We start from the raw sequence: 16727 nt of genomic DNA, 5'->3' as shown, positions 1-16727 counted from the left end.
CACAGCCCCTCTTCTGATCCAGACAGCAAGTGCACAGCAGTACTGCTCATCAGTTTTCCACAATCCAACATCACCTTTCCCAATACACTCCCCCTTTTCCCAGAGCCCTCAGGGGAGGCTTGATGCTGCAGCTGCACTCATGGCAAAACTTTTCAAAGTCTGTATATGAAAGGAAACTTAGAGACAGATGTACTGGTCCAGAGTTAATTCCCAGGGCCCTGACCCAATGTGAGGAATGGGGATTAGCAGGAAGATAGGACCTCAGGGATTACAGTATGTAGGCTGTGTACACAGCAGACATGTCATTGTCAGACTAGTCTAGTGCCTTGGCTCATTTATATACCTCGTTTGCTGCAGCTGCCATAGGAGATGGGTGGTTGACAGAATCACCTAGTGCAAAGGCTAATCTGAGATCCTTCTGGATATACTTCAAGTAGAAACCAGGTTTAAAGTTCTCTTGCAGAATATTTTGGCACCTCTGATGCAGGAAGATGCTAGCCATCTTCCCTGATTGTCCCTGATTGAGGATGTCAAACAATGTCTGTTGAGACTATCAGGTCATTTGGACCAGTGTCAGTCCTTCAGTTACAGTAGCCATGAAGCTCCCCTGAACCATATTCACAATCCACATCACTTTGGCTGCATTCCCAGCCTCACCTAGAAAAGAGGTCTTCCCCATTGCCTGGGAGCAACTGCTGCAGTCTTCATATAAGCTCCTGTCTCCAGCTGCTAAGATCATCAGCATCCTATCATTAGACAGCTGCTGATTTCCTGAGATAGGATCTTCGAGAAACCACCCCTGGACACAATCACCTGATCCAATTCAGTGACTGTGTCTACATTCACCATTGACATGTCTACATAGCATTTTCCAGGGCAGATCCCTTGAAGCACACCACTAGGGCCCAGCACCAGGTCCTCAACTGCTTTGGGCTGAGACACAGGCAAAGGTGATGTCACAGGTGGAGACTACTTCAGTGGGAGTTCTTCCTAGCCAGGTGCCCTCTTGGATGAACAAATCACATTTTTCTGCTGTCTGGTTCCGTACAGTCACTGTATGATCCATTTTTAGTAAGTTGGGGACAATTCCACTTCCCATGAGGCCAAGGCCCAAAAATTCTTTTTGTCCGTGGGAGTGATGCTGTCATTCACTGCTGTGCTATCTACTGCTTGGATAGATGTGGATCCAGATTCCTCTTCACACACTTTTAACTTCTTTGTTATTGCCTGATAACAGACAGCTGGTTTCTGTTTGGCTGAGAAGAAAGTGATGAAAATGTGGGTCCCCATCTTTTACAGGCTTGCTTACATGGGGTTGCCATTTAAAACTAGCCATTGTTCCTGCCACCATTCCTTTCACTGTACACTGGATTCTGGGACTGTGAGGTCCTTCATATCCTTTGGAGGACCACCTTGCTTTCTGGGACTCTGTTTCTGGGTCCTTTGTACAGGTGATTTGGAGCCTCTTTCTGTAGGAGCTGAAGATACTCTCTTCTTTCCTTCTCCCATATTCTTCCTTACTTTCCCTTCAGATGGGCCAGCTTTGTGTTTCTCATCTCCTGAACTCTGCTTACTTGAATTACACTGATTCTTCTCTTTAGGAGAATTATGGGATGACTATCTTTGCTTTTGGCTTTCTTTGAGAAACTTCTCCACAGAGTCCACACCCTGCTGAAATATTTTTAATTTAATTTTGATAATTTCCTCTTTATGGGGATGATATGGCTTCAGCTGTTCAACCTTGAACCAAGCATGATCTGTTCAAAAATATTTTGCAGAGAAGCACTTCTTTCCAAGAGATTTTTTCAAAGTTTTGGGTAGATTTACAATCTTTCCTGGCTAAGGAAGATATCTGCCTAGTTCCCCCCATACCAAGTCTCTGAGCTGCAGATTCACAGTTGCCATCTTATCAACTTGATTTTCATCTGGCAATTTAAAATTATGGGAGGTGGTATAGTGGATATAGCATTGGACATGAAATCAGGAAGACCCAGACTTGATTGCTGCCTCAGAAATTTTGTATGTAGTCCTAACTCTATCACTTAACTTTTCTGAACCTCACTTTAGTAATTTATAAAGTGATATGATAGGAATCAATTACCTTTGAGGAGCCTTCCAACATTAAATCTACGATTCCCCTCCCTTAGTTCTTGCATCTTTCTAACCTCTTTGGCTAAGCTGAATTAGTGAATTTCTATTTTTAGAACTTCCTTTCACATAATTAAAGATTGTAATTATGTTTAGTAGGTAGAGAATTGGTTTTAATATTGGGAAGTTCAAGGATTATATCTTCCCTTGGACATTAAGTAACGTGATTCCCCGTAACAAGTCATTTAAATTGTCAGGGCCTAGTTACCTCTGCCATTAAATGAGGGAAGGAAAATTAGATGATCTCCAAGGTCTCTGACAGCTCTTAAACTACAGTCTATCATCTCCTATTTTTTCATGTTTAGGTCAACTACTCTATATTTTTCTTTACATTTTTGGATGATGTACAGATAAAATTAACTAACATATAAGAGGTTTTCCAAAACTCTTATATTATAAATGTAAGTTGTTACTATAAAAAATTCTCTCATCATATTGGTTGCTTTCCTCTATATATTCTGCCATGGGTCAATTTGCTTCCCATTTGACATTCAGGGAATCCAGGGCAAAAGCAATTAGATCCAAAAACATAGGCAATGCTAGAAAGCTGATTATTTGTTAAACTTCCTGGCATTCCTTGACTTATTTCCCAGTTCAGAGGTTGTTGTTGCTCTTGCTACTGCATCTGCTGTTTTTTTTGTTGTAGTTCATGTTCATCTACACCATCTGATGCTAATTTTTTTGCTAATCATAAGATGGCTCATCAGATGGTGCCTTGTTAACTGCAAGCTATGCTATGCGGCTAGATATGTACTTTCATACCAAAGAACTCTGATCCCTTTATATCATTCTAACCTGAAAATCTTCATCCATGAATTAGTATCATAATCTAATTTTTCTGGTTCTGCTGCAGGGCCGCTGCACACTCATGAAGAAAATCACAGAACTAAGCTGACTTCACTCAAAGCAGAATTTATATTATATAACTTCAGTTGGGTCTTTGTGCTCCTTGACAACCCCATTCATTGCTCTTCTGTGTCTGTTTAAATTCTATTTTTTCCTCTCTTCTACTCCATCAATCACATCACAAACCTGAACTCATGTAACAGATAAATGTGAACCTTGCCTTTATGAGAAGATTAAAGTTGTCATGTGTGTGTTCCCTTAGCTACCTTTGTCTAAAATTCAAAAATTTTCAACATCATCTTCACTTCAGATCACAAATGAAGGGATATTTCTATTCCCTCCTATGGACAATGTCTTTACCACTGGTTTGATCCTATTTCTTTTAGTCTATTCTTGAACATAATTGGCCATTCTTTTTCTTTCATTAATTTTCTATTTCTCCATGTCTAATGGATCATTTTCATTTGGCTATAAACATAGTTGGATCTCATAAAACCTGAAAAAAAAAACTTTGTTCTTTTTGGAAGTATATTAACTGCTCCATTTCTTGATTTCCTAGGACTGTTAAGTTTCTGAGGGAAAAAAAGAGAAGAAAAGAAGAAAGAAAGAAATATTTAATACATACTTTTCTTCTCTCCACATTCTCTAAAAACTTTTGTATTCAACATTTTGGCCTCAATTCTCAATTGAAACTGAGGCTCAATCGAAGATCACTAAGGAAATCCTAAATACCAAATTCAACGTTCTCTTGGCATTAATCCTTGTGAACCTCTATTGTGCTTTTGACAGATCTGATCATTATCTTTTTCTGAATACTTTCTCCTCCCTCAGGTTAACTTTGTTATTTTCCTTTAACTTTAACCACTTTTAAAAAAAATTCTCTGAGGAAGTTATGTAGCATTTGGAGCATTTGGAGACCAGGAGACAATATTAATGATAGGTAAAATTCATATGGCATTTAAAATTCTACAAAGTACTTTTCAAATATTATCTCCTTCAACAATCCTGTGAGGTAGATACAATTATTATTTCCATTTTACAAATTAAAAAACCCACAGATATTAAATGGCTTGAGCAGGATCACACTTTTAGTAAGTATCTGATGCCAGATTTTAACTCAAGTCTTATTGACTTCAAGTCCAAAGTGCTAATCTCACTGACTTAAACCCTTTGTAATAGTCTTCTAATAGTCCTCTATTATGTCCTTTTGCCTCTCTTCCAGCTCATATTTATCCTTTATACTACTTATCAGAATAATTTTCTGAGCATAAGTCTGACTGTGTCTATTACTTATTTAAAAAAAAAAAAGCTTCAATAGCTTTCTGTTGTTCCAGAGAAATCTCATTTCAGTGATTTGAAGATAGGGTATGTATGATAACTATAAGCAATTTTTAAAACACTGTGAAGAATAAGTGTAATAATGCAGGATTTCAGATGGACCATACTTTGTCCTCCTTTTCAAAAACAGTGAATGAGTCATCTCTGCCTATTGTAGGAGAGTGAACTTGCTTTGATTCCTGACAAAATAATAAAATACGTAATTAAATACTTGGCAAATGTCTGGAAAAGGAATCAGTGATCATATTGTCAACATGGCATTTTCATGAACAGATCACGCCAGACTAATGTTAATTTCTTATCTTGCAGGCTTGGTAAAAATAAAAGAAGAGGATATCAGAAGATGAGATAGACAGTGTCATGGAAGCAACATGAGCTTGGACAGACTTTGGAGTATAGAGGAGGACAAAAGAGACTGACATATTATAGTCCATGGATTCACAAAGAATCAGACATGACTGAAATATTGAAAAACATGAGCTAGGCATAATTTTTCAGTGCCTGGTATGATTGTTTTTGTTTTGTTTCAAAGGAAAGATCATTCCTGCCTTCTAGTAGCTTAAAATTTGATTAAAAAAAAGAAAGGTAAAAATTTGAGGGTTTGGGAGCTGGGGAGTTTTGAGAAAATTTTAATGTAGTCAATAAAGCAAAAGTAAATGGTTTTCTGGAACTTTCTTGCTTCTTCATGAACAAGAGAATGGTGGCAATTTGGTCTCTAGTTCCTCTGCTTCTTTGAAAACCAGCCTGTACTTCTGATAATTCCAGGTTTACATATTGCTAAAGCTTAGTTTGCAGAATCTTAAGCGTAATCTTGCTGGTGTGTGGAAATGAATGCAATTGTTTGATGGTTTGAATATTCTTTGGCATTGACCCTCCTACGATTGAAACAGAAGTTAATCTTTTCTAATTCTGTGGACACTGTTGATTTTTTTTTTCAAATTTTCTGGCCTCTTGAATGCAACCCTTTTAAAGGATCGATCATCTTTTTTTAAGGTTTTAAACCAAAAGGCAGGGACTTGCCTGAGCTTAACAAATTCTCCTCCAAACAATTTCAAATAACACCTCAAAATGAATTTTGGAGCAGCAGATCCCACAAAAGGATGGGGTGAAACACTTTTTCAGCCCAATAAAATTTAAAAGGAATTCAGGAAAGATCCATGTCCTTCAGTAAGAGGAAAGTATAGCACAGTGCAAACAGTGTCCCAGCAAGAAGAAGTCTCTTGGCCCAAGCACAGGTCAGCAATAATGTTAGAGGGAAAAATTTTTCAGGAAGAATCATGCCCAGTAGTGAGGCAGAAACAGGAGAACATTGATGAAAAAAAATGCAAAAGGAGGTAGCCAAGGTATCCCATATCTACAACTGTATTACAAAGTGGTAATCTTCAAAACTTTCTGTTACTGGTGTTGACCTGAAAGTTCAGTTAAAAAGAGAAACAGACTAAATGTATGTTGTTTATTCCCTTAAAGCTAGCAGTTAAATGATCATGGAGTGAGAAAAACTTCTAACTGACTAACACAAGAATGACCAGGCTTAAATCTGTTTTAGGAAAATCCAAGGTTGTCTGTGTCCTTCAGACATATGGGCTCCATGAGTGATTAACTATACCATGAGAAAGGAATTTCCTAATTGCATAAGTGGCAAATATAATAAGATAACAGAGTTGACAAAGTTTCGATTGAAATTACAACACATAATATCTGTGTTTTCTTTACCATTAACATATCATAACAGTATATGTCCATAAAATATTAAGATAAGGAAAACATCTATTATCGAGGGTTAAGGGTCTCATAAGGAATACTAAGTCAGTCCCATCTGGCTTTGTTGACATAGGAAGAGGTATTCTCTGAGTTTACTTCAGAGAACAAAAAGACTGTTAGGTCCAGGCTCGTCTTCAAGCTCTGGCCCTTATTAAAGCCCAAAATCTATGTTAAATGATTATCACTGGCTAAGAAAGTGAAATAGATCTGTGAAGTCAGTTATGTACACAAGACTTAGTAGTACATGATCATACTGATCTAGCGTATGATAAATCCAAAGACTCCAGCTTTTGGGATAAGAACTCATTATTTGCCAAAAAAAAATGTTAGGAAAACTAGGAATCCATATGGCTGAAACTAAGTATAGATCCACATCTCACACTTTATACTAAGATAAAAGATAAAATAAAAATGAGTTTATGCCATAAGCAAATTAGGAGAGCAAGAAATAGTTTACCTGTCACATCTGTGGAGAGGGGAAGAATATATGACCAAACAAGAGAAAGTGAGTTTTACTAGTTGTACAACTAACTATTTAAATTACATTTAATTTCAAAAGTTTTTGCGTAAGCAAAACCAATGCAATCAAAATTAGAAATCAAGAAGAAAACTGGAAAACAATTTTGACAGCAAGTTTCTCTGATAAAGGTCTCATTTCTCAAATATATGTGGAACTGAATCAAATTTATATGAATACATATTATTCCCTAATTGATAAGTAGTCATCAAATATGAACAGTCAGGTTTCAGCTGTAGAAATCAAAGCTATTTATAGTCACATAAAATGCTCTAAAATCTAAATCATTTTTTATTGGAAAAGTGCAAATTAAAATAACTCTGAGGTGTAGCTATCAAATTAGTTAATATGATACAAAAGAAAATTAATAAATGTTGGTGGGGATCTGAGAAAATTTAAATACTTATGCACTATTAGTGGATTTGTGAATTGATCCAACCTTTCTGAAGAGAATTTGGAACTATCTGCAAAGGGCTGTAAAATTGCATACCCTTTGATCCAACAATGTCACTACTAGGCCTGTATCCCAAAGAGAGAAACAAAAAAAGGAGGGGGGACAACTATTTGTAGAAGAATATTTATAGCAGCTCTTATTGTGTGGCAAAGAATTGGAAGTTGAGGGGATGCCCATCGATTCAGGAATGGCTGAACAAGATGTGGTCTTTTATTGTAATGGAATATCACTGTTGTATAAAAAAGTGATGAGCAGGCTGATTTCAGAAACACCTGGAAACACTTATATGAACTGTTGCAAAGTGAAGTGACCAGAACAAGGAGAATGTTGTATACAGTAACAGTAATACTGTATGATGATAGATTGTGAATAACAGTTATTGTTAGCAATAGAATGGTCAAGAAAACTCCAAAAGACTCATGAAGAAAAATTCTATCCACTTCCATTAAAATAACTGATGGAGTCTGAATGCAGATTGAAGCATACTATTTTTCTCTTTCTGTATTATTTTCATTTTTTTATTACTTTGGGTCTATGTATTTCACACATGACTAAAGTGGTAATATGATTTGCATGATTTGAAATGTATAACTTATATCCAATTGCTTACTCTCTCAGGGAGAGAGGATTTGAGGGAAGAAAAGGGAAATTTGCAGCTCAATAGTTTTAACAAAATAACATTAAAATTGGTGGTTACCTGTAATGGGGAAAAATAAGACTATTCATTAAAAAAAAATAAGTCTGGGTTTTAGTTCTGTCACACCAGTCTTAGTGTTAGCAATATTTTATAAGGACCACTCGACTTCATATATCTATATTGCATTATATTGTATTGTATTGTACTGCATTATATTGTATTCTATTCCATTGCATTGCATTGTGTTGAACTATGTTGCAATATATTTTATTAGAGGTAGTTTGTGGCACAGTAGATAGAATCATGGGCCTGGAATTAGGAAGAAAACCCTGATTAGCTATGTGACAACTGATGAGTCACTTAATCTCTTTTTGCTTCAGTTTCTTCAACTTTAGAATGAGTATTATATTAGTTACTACTTCCCACAGTTGTAAGAATTGAAAGAGATAATATTTATAAAGCATTCTGCACAAAATCTGGGACATAATAAGTGCTGTATAAATATATGTTTCTTTCTCTTCTTCTATTGTAAATGTGCTATCATTTAACATTAGTCATCTAATCAATTAATTAATCACAATATATCATATGTATTAATAATCAATTTAATCAATGATCATAATATATTATGTTTATCAATAATATTTTTCTATCTCATCCAAATTACAGATTGGAAAATCTATAAAGCTACAGTCATTTCTTAGCTAAATGTTATCATTCCCAATTCCTTTAACAGTGATTTTCATCCTGTATATACAAAAAAAATTATGGAATGAATGACTGAAATTGGACCTAATTAATGTATATAAGTACAATGTATGTAGGTTTGGATAAAAAGATATGACATGCATTTGGAGAGAGAGAGAGGAGTGATTGATCTACAAAGAGAGAGACAGAGATAAGAGGAGAAAGAGACAGAAAAGTCAGAGGCAGAGAAAAAACAAAAATGTGTATGTATTTTAGCAAATTGCAATTTCACTGATTCAGCTGTGCAATTTCACACATTCCATTGATATTGGACCTAAACATACTAAAGCTTTAAGCTTGAAAAGTTGCAAAACTCCTCACAATTAAATCTTAGTATCTAATCTTAAGGAGAGCATTTCTGAACTTAGATGTCTTCAGACATCGGGAATAGAACCTATCACCAGAGCCATATGAATATACCAAAAGCATTTGTGTATATGTTTGTATCTGTGTGTATACATACCTTTCGATGTCTTTTTTTTTGTTGTTTTTTGATTTCTGCAGAAATTGAATTTAAGTGAGACAGAGCTACATGAAGTCCTCAGGCTCATTCCTCCAGGATCATCATAGTCCAGTGGCAGGACAGAAAATACGTATTGATTGACTCTTTTTGTATTCTTCTTATCTGTTTAAATTTGTCCTTTCTTAAAGTGAATTAATTTAATGAAATTTTATGTAATATTAGAAAAGGTACATGCTTAGATAAGAATACAAGATCTGTTCGAGACATGTTTAGTTTGAGATCTCTAAAGGACACCTCCATAGAAGTGTCTATTTCACACTTGAAGATGTAGGAGCTTAAGAGAAAGATTGGATTTACATTCTTATATTTCATGACAATCATCCTAATGATGAGACCTGAACCCATGGGAACTATCATCAAGATAGGGGTTGCAACGAGAGAAAAGCAGGTGGTGATTAAAAACATCATCATGACAAAATGGAAAATCCAGAATGGACCAAAATTCTTAGAGGTCTCATTCTTCATTTGTAGGACCACTGGCATAGTGACAAGAAAAAAGTGGATTGGGGGGCAATGCTAATGATTAAAGATCCTTTGGTTTTCTGTGTTTTATCTATTGAAACTTCAAATGAAAGTTTTTTGTACAATAACTAAGGAAGGAAGGAAGGAAGGAAGGAAGGAAGGAAGGAAGGAAGGAAGGAAGGAAGGAAGGTGATAATAGATAAAAGATTATTTGAAAAGAACTTTGTACCAGGCAGTGTCCCAAGTGCTGGAAATAAAATATAAGGAAAAAGAAAACATAGTTCCTATCCTTAAAGAGCTTGTATTTTAGTAAGAGAATAAAAAGGAGCTGAAAAGCAAGGTTTTGAGAAAAGTTACCTATGAGGTAAAATGGGAAATTTATAGAGAATTGGGAGATGACTTGGGAGAAGTAAGAACCAAAGCTGACCTAGGCACTTACTCAAATGGAGGTTTCAGGTAGATATCGTTAAGAGGAGGAATGTGGCTATAGGAATAAAGGAATATCCAGAGTGAAGAGAAAAGAGAGGACAAAATGGGAAAGTTTGGAGAGGAAAGAGCAGAATCAGGAGGGAATAGAATCATATTAGCCTTGACTTTCCATTAGAGGGTGAGAACCTTGAGTATAGGGATTGTTTTTTTTTTCTTCTAATTTTTGTCACCTTTTAATATGCTTTTAGCTTGGCACAGTGACTGGCACATATTAAGTACTTAATAAATGTTAATTTATTGATACTCAGTAAAGATGAAAACCAAAGAAAAGGGAATTTCCTGCTAAATGGGGGGAAAAAAATCACAGATTACCCCTGGAGAGGGAAATACAAAAGGAAGTTTTATTCTGTGATTGGAAAGCAATGAGAAAAAAAATATATTTTTCAAATTATATTTTTTATGGATAAGCTTTTCCATAACATAGAATAACTAAAAAAATAACTATACATGAAATTGCAAATCTACTATGTACAGTTTGTCATCCTTTTCAAAAACAACAAAATTACCACATATATTTCTTTGTTTTTCCTTCCCTCTCCTCAGCCCCTCTGCTGAGAGATGGCTACTATTAAAGACAAACGTGTGTGTGTGTGTGTGTGTGTGTGTGTGTGTGTGTGTGTGTGAAATTATTCTATACATATTTATTTACCAGTTCTTTTTCTGGATGCAGATGGCATCTTTTCTTTTCATATGCTCTTTATGGTTAACTTGGGTATTTATAATAATACAATATAATATATATATATATATAAAATATTTGCTCAGTGTTTTTTCTTAATACAATGTTTCTCCTACTGTATACAATGTTATTTTGCTTCTGCTTAATTCACTCTTCACAATTTCAAGAAAGTCCTTCCATATTTTTTTATAAGAACATTGAACTCATCATTTTGTTCTTTTCCTTTTTTCCTAATTATATTAGAAAGTAGAGAAAGTAGTGATATTGCTGGTTCAAAGGGTATAGGTAGTTCAATAACTCTTTGAGCCCAATTCCAGATTGTTCTCCAAAATGTTTGGATTAGTTCACAATTATACCACCAATGAATTAGCAACCCAATTTTTCTACATCTCCACCTCCCACATTTGTCACTTCCCTCTTTTATCATTTTAGCCAGTCTGGTAGATGTAAAATAATATTTCAAGGTTGTTTTAATTTGCTTTTCTCTAATCAATAATCATTTAGGAAAAATTTTATATGACTATAAATTTTTTATTTCTTCACTGGAAAACTACCTGTTCATATCCTTTGATCATTTGAAAATTGGGGAATGACACATATTGTTATAAATTTGACAAAATTCTTTATATGTTTTTAATATGAGATCTTTATCTGATAAACTATTTATAGAATTGCCTCTCCCCCATTTTTTTGCTTTCTTTCTGAACTTGGCTACATTTGTTCAAAACTTTTTTAAATTTAATCAAAATTATTAATTTTAGAACTAACTTCTTTCTTGCTTGCTTATTGATATATTGCTGTCCTATCCATAACTTTGAGAAATTAATATATTAATTTCCTTTTAAGTATATATATGTCATGTATCCATTTTGACCTTATCTTAGAAAATAGTGTAAGATATTAATCAATGCCCAGTTTCTGTCATACTGCTTTCCAGTTTTCCCAACAATTTTAACCAAATAATGAATACTTATTCCCAAATCCTAAACCTTTACACTTTTCAAATACAAGATTATTATGTTTACTTGCTTCTGTAAATTATGTTTCTACTCTGTTCTATTAACTTAACTTACTATTTCTTAGTCAGTACCAGTAGTTTTGATAATTACTGCCTTATAACACATTTTAAGATCTGATACTGTTAAACATTCTTCCTTTGCAATTTTTTCATTATTTCCTTTAATATTCTTGACTTTTTGTTTTTCTAAGTGATTTTTGTCATTATGTTTCTCTAATTCACAATCAAAGGTACAATTACTATTTGTAATTTTTACCATTATTTTTATTCACTATTTTTTCTCTCAGCTTCTCTTTTCTCCTATCCATATTATCTTCTTCTCCCTTTACCTTATTATTCCTTATTTTAGCCATCTCTCCAAAATTCTCTTCCTTATATACTCACCCATCCTAATAATTCTAATATATCTACCTTTCTAAAAGTCTCTCCCCCACCAGCCCCCAGTTTTCTCACCTCTCTAGAACATCAAAAGACTTCTAAACCTTTTCATATTTAAGCATTGTTTCCTCTTCAGCCCAAATGAGAGTTAGATTCCAATATTATCAGTCCTCCACCCCACCTGCATTCTCTATATTATTTGTTCATTTCACCAACACCCCCTGATTTTGTGAGATAATTTCTCCCTTTAAGCTTTTCCCACCCAGTTTTATTTTTTAGAATAACCTCATTATACACAACTCAGCCTCAACCTTTCTTCTAAGTTACCTTAGTAATGAGAACAATTTTAAGCATACTATGACTAATAATAAATAATTAATATTTTGATGGGGAATTTATCTCTCATTGTAGTGCTTATCAAAAATATTGGTAGACAGATAATACACCCATATCTCTAGGAAAGAATGAAGAGGTAAAAAATTTCTATGAAATAGTCAATAAAACCTTCAAAATAAATTAACATACCCTTTGACATTCAGTGACATCAATGCAAAACTGGGAACTGGTCTAGCAGTATGAGATTTGTTAAAATACATGTAACAGGAATAATCAACTAGAAAGACTTGTAGGTTCCATATATGATTCTAATTTACATATCATGAATACTTTCTTGAAAAAAACTATTTTTAATCTTTAGATATAGAGAATTAATTGTGTTTTAACAGTAACCAACTCATTTCTAATGTGGGATTCCTTTTTGAATCAAGTGTCTGTATCAGTCCTACTATTACTTTAAGACTTAAGAGAACTAAGATTGGAAGAAAAACTCAGAATGAGAGAAAAAAATGCATAATTAATACAATGCCAAACTGACTCATTTAACCTAGTTATTGGATGAAATGTAGATTATACAAAAGACATTGATAAAGACTATAATGTATCCAAACAGATATTTAACTAATATTAATTAATTCTTTTAAGTAGAAGAAGAGAATCTAAAGAAAAACACTCCTTTGTTAGGAAACATATTTCTTATTTGCTAAGTGGTAAGATGTCACCTTAGAATAATGTATGAACGAAACATAAAATGATTTGTAAAATCATATAGAACATGATGATAGAAAATTTTCTTTAGTTTCATGCCAGAAAACAAAATCAATGGAAGTTAAGAGCAGTTTTATAAAAAATCTAAACAAAAGGCATTAATTTCTACTCCCCTTGACTGGAGAGCTAGTTGTTGTTGCTGAATCATGCCCAACTGTTTATGACCCAGTTGTAGGGTTTTCTTAGCAGAGTAGCAGGAGTAGTTTGCCATTTGCTTATCCAGCTCATTTTGCAGAGGAGGAAACTAAGGCAAATAGGATTGAGTGACTTCCCCAGGGTCATGCAAGTAGTAAATTTCTGAGGCCATATTTTGACTCAGGAAGATGAGTCTTCTTACTCCAGGCCTGAACTTCTATCCACTGTACCTACTCCCTGTCCCCAGGAGAGATGAAGGTCAGAACAAAGAATTCCTCACAAAGTCTCCATTTGAAGGGGGCTTCTTCAGGCCAGCCACTTCTTCATTTCCCACTCAACTGAATTTCTTTGGATTGGACTACACAAGAAACTTCAATATCAGGAAACACATCATCTTTTGAGATTTTATCAGTCTTGGTACTCACATCTCTTCAGTATCCTCTCTTCTCTCTGCCCTTTTGATTAGAAGACTGGAGGGTGAAGTAAAAAACTCCTACCAATGTCTCCGTTTAGAGACTACATCAAGTTCGGACATTTTTCTCACCTGGATGTATGCTTTTGGCTTAGAATCTAGCATGACTTTGAGCCAGATACCTTCCTTTCCTGTCCTACAAATTCCTTTGTTTTGTATCTTCTTCCATTCAATTGTGAGCCCCTTGAGGTCAGGGACTGTATTTCTTCTTCATATTTTTCCATCTACAGTGGTTAGTACAGTGCCTTTGAGTAGAAATTTTAACTTGCCAAATGAAAGCCTTTGTTTTTTGATTCAACAAACAATAAACTGAATGTATTCTATATAACTTTCAGTCCACTGTATGCTGTGGTGGTGGTGGTGATGATTGTTGGTTATCCTTCATTCTCAAAGATAATGATAAAGTTTTGAACTACTGAAGAGTATTACTTGTAAAGTATAACTTGTTTCCTCTTCAAACTCTTATTGAGGACAATAATTTACTTCTAAGGATTATTATCATACGAATTATATGGACAAGGAAGCAGAGATATAATCACCAGTTTTACTTCTTCCTCAGTTGCAGTTTTGGGCATTAATTGGGTTCAAGACTGTATATGTGTGTGTATGTGTGTGTGTGTGTATCAGTATATGTATACATGTATGCATGTGTATTATGTATGCACATATGTGTGTATTCTCATGTGTATGTACACATGTATATTTATGTATATATGTGTGTGCATGTATATGTGTGTATACATACACACATGTATGTATACGTGTATGTATGTATATATACAAATATACCTACATTCTCAAACATGTATCTTTTACAACTAATGCAAATGGATAGTGAAGATGGTCTGCAACTAAGGAATAAAAAGAGCAAGCTGGACTGATTTTGAAAAAATCTGAAATAAAGGTATAACATTATATTACCAACATTCTACATCTGTTTTCACTTAGCCATGTGTAATTTTCTGAAGAATTAAAAATAATTATCATTCAGGGGAAGAAATGGGCTAGTGGAGAAGATGGAGAGCCATTATTAGAGTGAGAAATAATTGAAGCTAATCCCACCATTCATATATATAGGGTGCATGACTCTAGATGAGGAATTTAACCTCTCAGTGCCCCAGGGAACTCTCATAGGCTACAAGTTGGGAAATATTTGAAAATTTACATTCTTAGAGACAGCTTGCTCACCAGATTCCCATACCAATGAAATCATAGGTTTATCCTAATAAAGGAATTACTCAGACAGTAATGGAGGAAGGCACATTGCAGGTATGAACCATCTATAATGCTTTACAAGTAAGGAATTATAAACATGGTCTAGAGTAGATCACACCATAACAGATATAGAACTGAAAAATGTGGAATAGCTCATGTACTAAGGGTAAAGGATAGCCAAAAGTTGATGCACTCCATCATGATTTCTAAAAAAACTTGTTGAATCACTGCCTGCACATTGGGTGAGTCCTTATGGTGAACTGATGTGAGAAGATGTAGAAAAGAGTGACATAGAATGGACAGGCATGAATAAGTTGCAATCCATATCATGAGAAGGAATATACTTGTCAATAAATTCCTGAATCCATAAGATTATTTGAGTATCTCATATTTTGCCAAGGTTGCTAAGCAAATTGAATCTCCTAAGGTATTTGAGTTTTATCTTAAACAATGTAACATTCACCTTTTGGAATTTTATTTTGTTATAGCAAATTATCAATTCTAATCATTATGTGGGCCCTTGAACAGTCACTGCACTACTATGTTCCATAGTTTTCTCATCTTTAAAATTATGTCAGTCCACAGGATTGAAAAGTAGAGTGCTGAACTTGGTATCAGGAAGACCTGAATTCATATTTGGCCTCAAACTTTTCCTAAATGGTGACTGCACAATTCAATTAACCTCTGCCTCCCTCAATGTTCTCATCTTTAAAATGTTGTTAATTATAACACATGCCTCCTAGGGCATTAGGGAAAATATAATATGATAATATTTCTAAAGTGATTTGCAAATCTTAAATCATAATGTAAATGGTAGATATTATTATTTATATAAATTATCATTTGTATGAATTGAAAACAAAAGATTTCCTTTATCCATGATGCTACATAAAAGAGATAGGTTCTATTTTTTTAAGCCTATAGATAATATTCAAGACTTAGTTTTATATGTAATCAATAATCTGTGACCAATCCCATGACTAAGAGTTGCTAAATAACTTAATGTAAGAAAGTAGTCCCTTCTCCCCTATTCTTCCCCCCAGTTACTTCATATCTTATAACCCTTATAAATGTGGATGTCTTCCTCATTAGATTTATTTAGGGATGGCAGGTGCAATTCTTCTTCAGAGGCTCTACATATCTCTAAAAGTCATAGATTCTGTGAGCCTGCTGGAGGTTAATTAACCTCATGGTTTAAAAAATGGATAAGAATACTGTTGTTGCTTATCCTTTGTTCCTGAAGAGGACCATGACTTAAGGGAAGGTGATGCCATGACTTACAAGTGAATTGGATTTAAGTGGGGAAGGGCTGAGGATGAAGGCAGAGTAGAAACTGTGAAGTCAAATCAACATGAATTTGTTCAGTATTCTGAAAATAGTTTTGAAGCAAAATACTAATAACCTTGAAAAAATGTGTAGCAAATTTCTTTGATAACAGCCTTATTTTTCAAATATATAAAGAATGGAGTCAAATTTATAGGAACAAAAGTCATTCCCCAATTGATAAATGGTTGAAGAATATGAAGAGGCAGTGTTCAGATGAAGAAATAAGTCAGTACAGTGTCATATGTATAGTCATATGAAATATGTTCTACATCACTATTGATTAGAGAAATACAAATTAAAACAACTCTGAAGTACTACCCCACACTGATTAGATTGGCTAATATGACGCAATGACAAATGTTAGAGGGGATGTGAGAAAATTGAGCTAGTAATGCACTGTTGGTGGAGTTGTGAACTGATTTGGATCATTCTAGAGAGCAATTTGGAACTTTGCTCAAAGGGTTATAAATCTATGAAT

At 34.3% G+C, this 16727-nt stretch overlaps 1 pseudogene; it reads right to left on the bottom strand.

The window, feature by feature from the left end:
- Window positions 1–268: 268 nt before the first annotated feature.
- LOC140502331 (cytokine-like nuclear factor N-PAC) lies at window positions 269–1905 on the bottom strand (annotated as a pseudogene).
- Window positions 1906–16727: the final 14822 nt, after the last annotated feature.

This window comes from Notamacropus eugenii, chromosome 4 (assembly GCF_028372415.1).
Source record: "Notamacropus eugenii isolate mMacEug1 chromosome 4, mMacEug1.pri_v2, whole genome shotgun sequence".
Classification (NCBI taxonomy): Eukaryota; Metazoa; Chordata; class Mammalia; order Diprotodontia; family Macropodidae; genus Notamacropus; species Notamacropus eugenii.
The sequence above is the reverse complement of the archived record's forward strand: the minus strand, read 5'-3'. Positions and strand labels throughout refer to the sequence as shown.